At 40.9% G+C, this 4,798-nt stretch overlaps 1 pseudogene; it reads right to left on the bottom strand.

Moving 5' to 3' along the window:
- Positions 1 to 1,985: 1,985 nt before the first annotated feature.
- LOC133897858 (replication protein A 70 kDa DNA-binding subunit C-like) lies at positions 1,986 to 4,449 on the bottom strand (annotated as a pseudogene).
- Positions 4,450 to 4,798: the final 349 nt, after the last annotated feature.

Here is a 4,798-nt window from a genome sequence, read left to right as displayed (position 1 = left end):
CTTGGGGAGCTCACCGGCGATGATTCCGGCGACATTTAGAGTGGGGACTTGGACCTAGAGCATCACATTAACTCCCTCTACCGCATAGGACAACATGCATACGCCGAAATCTACAAAAACTCAGCTATTGCTTCTAATTCATCAAGAACTCATGAACTTCACAACCCTAGCTCAAAATGCGAAATCCAACCATCCAAAAGGCGGATTCTTGCCATGGGAGTTTAGGGGACTCACCCAAATTCCTTTACCAAGGTTGTGGACCGTCGATTGAAGCAGGAAACGGAGGGAAAAGCTCGGGAGACGAAGAAATCCGGTGTTCTTCACATTTCAACCCTAACACCAAAAGACATCAAATCCGGCTCAAATCCTCCGGGAAACCAAAATAAATTAGGGGAATGGATAGCTCATGAGCTTGTGATCGCAATGGTACCACATACTCACCTCAAATCCCTCTCTTGAGCTCGGATTTTGGAAGAAAAGAGAGAGGAAGTGAGAGGGAGAGTGAGAGGGAGGGGAGCACGAGTGGAACGTGGGGGAGAGTGAGGAGGGAGCAGGTGGGCTGCTGCCCACATGAGAGAGAGGGTGGGTGAGGAGTGGGTCCACATGTGAGGCCCACAGGTAAGTGAAAAGGGTTCATTTTTGCTGCGAAATCAATCCTTTTCTCTCCCAAATTTCTTTCTCTCATCCAAATGATTTCAAACGAATTGCATTAGTGTCACAAAATGAATTACACAAAATTAAACATAATGCTTAAGAAGCATAATTATGCTTAATTATGTGATTATGGAATTTGGGACGTGACAACTTTCCCCTTCCTCTTCCCAGTTTACCCTACACTCTCTTTCCCCTGACTACATCCCCTAGATGTTAACGATGAAACCAGTGGTGATCATGAGTGCTACGGGCACGGGTAAGACAAAGCTATCAATTGATGTATGCAATGTGATTAGTGGCGAAGTGGTGAGTGCCGACAAGATGCAAATCTATCCTGGGCTTGACATCGCAACCAACAAGGTCCATCTGAAGGATGGATGTGGTATTCCTCATCACCTTATTGGGGCTATTTCAGCAATTACTGACGATTTTCTGTATCTTTCTTCCGATCTATTGCAACCATTACTACAAAGTCTATTGTAAGGCGTGGTCATGTACCTGTTCTGGTAGGTGGCTCAAACTCACTGATCCATGGATTCCTTGTTGACCATTTTGATCCCTCCCTTGTTGATCCGGAGTGCCTTCGGTAAAACGAGCATAACTTTTGCATACGGACTGTGATTTTGACATTTTTTTTTCTACGGACATCTACAAAAAAAAAAGTCAAAATCGGAGTCCGTATGCAAAAGTTATGCCCGTTTTACCGAAGGCACTCTAGGTCACCTATCAAATTGCACTTTATTGGTGCCATAATTTTTTATTAACTATACTTATATGTCATTTTCCTCCATTACTATTGATCATGCTCAGCCAAGCCTGTACATGTGTTGTTGTGATGAATGCGAAATAAGTGAATTGATTGATGTGAACAATTGTGATAGACCTGGATCATGCAATTCTGCCATATGGAAACACCATTATCCAAGCTCTACACTTACATAGTTGACGACAACCAAACATCAAATATCCATTCAAACCAACGAACAAGGGCCTACAAACTATATCTTCTAAGTTCAGAGCCTTGCGTTACTGATAGCAAGGTACCATAATTAAGGGCCCTAATACGAATATTACACTAAACACTACAACAATTACAGGCTTAAAGATCTTATCTACTACACTAACAAAGTGGCCTCGTAATTACAAATAGTACCAAGGACCTTCAAAGGCCAACACAAGTAACAATACATAACCTAAGCATAAAGCACAACGGTGCACCACTTATTACTCCATGAAGATTAGGACACCAACACAGGCACATACAACAATCACCGTTTTATTGAAAGCGGAGATGTAGCAGATAGCTGATGCTGCAGACCACAAAGGAAGGCTTACTCGTCACTGTAAATTGGGAATATTATAAGTCATTTAGCTGTACAAGCTTAATCAATAACACAGTATGATAAACAAGAAGCTACCTTGCCTTCTCTTTTTCTGCAGAGAACAATTCCTTGCGAGCAGCCCTTGATCTTTTACCCAGAAGACTTCTGTATTATAAAAATAAATCAATAACTGCCCACACAATAGTCTACTTCATTATAAAAATACATTATTAGTCTCCACGCCTCTTCAAATATGGGGAGCTATATTACAAGAATTTATTCTAATGATTTGTACATTGTTACTTATGTAATTAGAGGAGCATAGCATGTAGCCATGACAAACATAACATAGAGGACAAAGGTACATACCCAGGCTCGTCATGAGCACTAGAAGGAACCTCCTTTCCCTTGGTTGATGAGTTTTTTCCAGTGGTAACTGTGTGAGTTTCATGAGGTGGTGTGGAGCCCCCTTCTGGATCTATGGGGGCTTCAGTTAAGCTAAAAGCACTATTTTCAGTTTCTTTACCATAGGTAGTGCTTGATGTCCCAATTGCAGACTTAACGCTAGGGTCCTTTGGAGGTTCACGACCAGTGGCATCAGCCCCACTGTGTTGGTCCCCAGCAACCGTTGGAGCCACAAACACCTTCCTAGCATGAAAACATAGCTGCCCAGTTCTAAAGGTTTGCTCACTGATAACCACTTGAAACACATACCTCCTGCCAACAAGACTACGGAGGGGCGCAGGCAGTAAGATCTGATTGGATGAGCTTTCTTCCACAAGTTCAGTGGTAGTTCGCCGCACAACCTGCTCAGCTACACCCCCGAACAGAAATATTTCTGCGCGACCAGTGCTATCCTCAATCACCACATTTAGCTTGTAGCTGTGTTGTGAATATAAGGCACGTTAGGAATAATTTACAAGTTGGGAAATTTGAAGGGGATGCCATGTCAAATAGGAGGTACCTGGGAATCATCATTGACTTTGTTTCATCACAGTTGGTACATTCAAAGCCTTCGAGAGTTGCTTTCAGTCCGCTTTTGCAAGTACTGCATCCTTTGTACCACCAACCATTTGAAACATCGATTTCCTTTATCTTTGCATCACAAGTAAAACATACATCCTAGTACACAATGGAGACTAAATTTCAGTACTATGACATAACAGTTGCACATAGAACATATCTGAGAAATAGAAAATACATCAGTGTCATGAGGATCCAAGGAGAGGAGCTCTGATACAGTCTTCCTATTAGAAATTGCCTTGTCAATATCACCTGCCGCTGCATCACTAACCCCTGGTAGGAACAGAACTTCGGAACCTCTTCTCTGTAGGCTAAGGACAAAATAAAGTACACCTTCAACCACACTTGCATGCAGAATTTAACCAAGGAAAATAAATGATATATACAACAGGTTACCTAGCACGGAAAGCATTAACTTCAGGAATATCAATGTTCATATACCTTTTTGTTGCAGCACCACTCCCACAGGTTCTAGCACCTATTTTGGCATTCAAGTAAGCGCATTACAACAATAGCTGGACATAGGATTTATTATTGATGGCCAGCATGGGATAAACTAACACTCACCTAAGTATTGCCTCACTTTCATCCCAGCAAAAATGATTACAATTGGTTCATCTTTACCGATGGTTTCAATAAGGAACTCATCCTCAAAAGATATTGCATGTTCACCCCACAAAGTTATTGATAAAAGCCGATCGCTGCAATATTATGTACCCTTAGTATACAATCATTTCAAAAATGTTATAAATTAGTAGGAAGCAAACCTTAAATCACGTAGTTCTACTGATCGCCTAACAGAAGGGCCATTTAGACCGCTAAATTGCACCACTGGATGCATAACTGTAAGCTATCCAATAACATCTGTTCAATATTCCATAACCGCGTCATCATGTTATACTATACGACTTCGATAAATAGACAGTCAAAGCATGAAATGAAAATTATGGATGGTGCGTACCTACTAAACCATGGTCGTTCCTTGCTCTACGATCTAAGTCCTCAAAGTCCACAAAATTAAAAATATAGAGTGGAAGATTGTTGGATAACTCAGTAGGTACCTCCTCCACAATAGTCCATGGTGTAAAAAAGATTGTGTGTGTGTTGGGCACAATATTGAACTTCTATGCTTGCCTACTAACTTGGATTTTTTTTTAATCATATAAGATCGTCCTTCCACCAAAGTTTTAGCAAATTGTTAAGGTCCTTCTGCCCAATGCAAGCTGTAATGCCTACACCCTGATGTACAGAAATTCAAAGTTTGCAACTATTAAGAAAAAAATAACGCATGTGTCAAATGGTATACCTCTTCATCAACCAAAGCAAGTTCCATAGCAGTAAAACCTTTCCCCTTAGAAGTCTCAGATAGCTGCCACATCCTAGCAACTCTAACCTTGATGCACCACTTGTGCCTTGTTGGATTAATTTGTGATAGTAAGCTGTACTTCATCTGTTGTCGGTTCAACCAGGGAGGGAAGAAAATAAAAGGATGTCAAATGGAGCATTATATTTTGCAGTAGATAACAAAGTATTGGTTGAAAGCGTGTATACAACATGTAGTATTGACATTTGACCAAAAAAGTACCAAAGGGACTGAAGAATTTCTTTAAAAACAATGTTTTGGGTCACATTGGAGTTAGGGTATGCATCATCATCAATTAGAACCCTGAGCCCATTTCTAGATGTCACACGTGATATAGCAACATAGAGTTGTCCATGAGAAAAAACTGGACGTGGCAAGTAGAGGCCAACATTCTGCAAAGTTTATCTTTGGCTCTTATTTATGGTCATTGCATAAC

This window comes from Phragmites australis, chromosome 17, assembly GCF_958298935.1.
Source record: "Phragmites australis chromosome 17, lpPhrAust1.1, whole genome shotgun sequence".
Classification (NCBI taxonomy): domain Eukaryota; kingdom Viridiplantae; phylum Streptophyta; class Magnoliopsida; order Poales; family Poaceae; genus Phragmites; species Phragmites australis.
The sequence above is the reverse complement of the archived record's forward strand: the minus strand, read 5'-3'. Positions and strand labels throughout refer to the sequence as shown.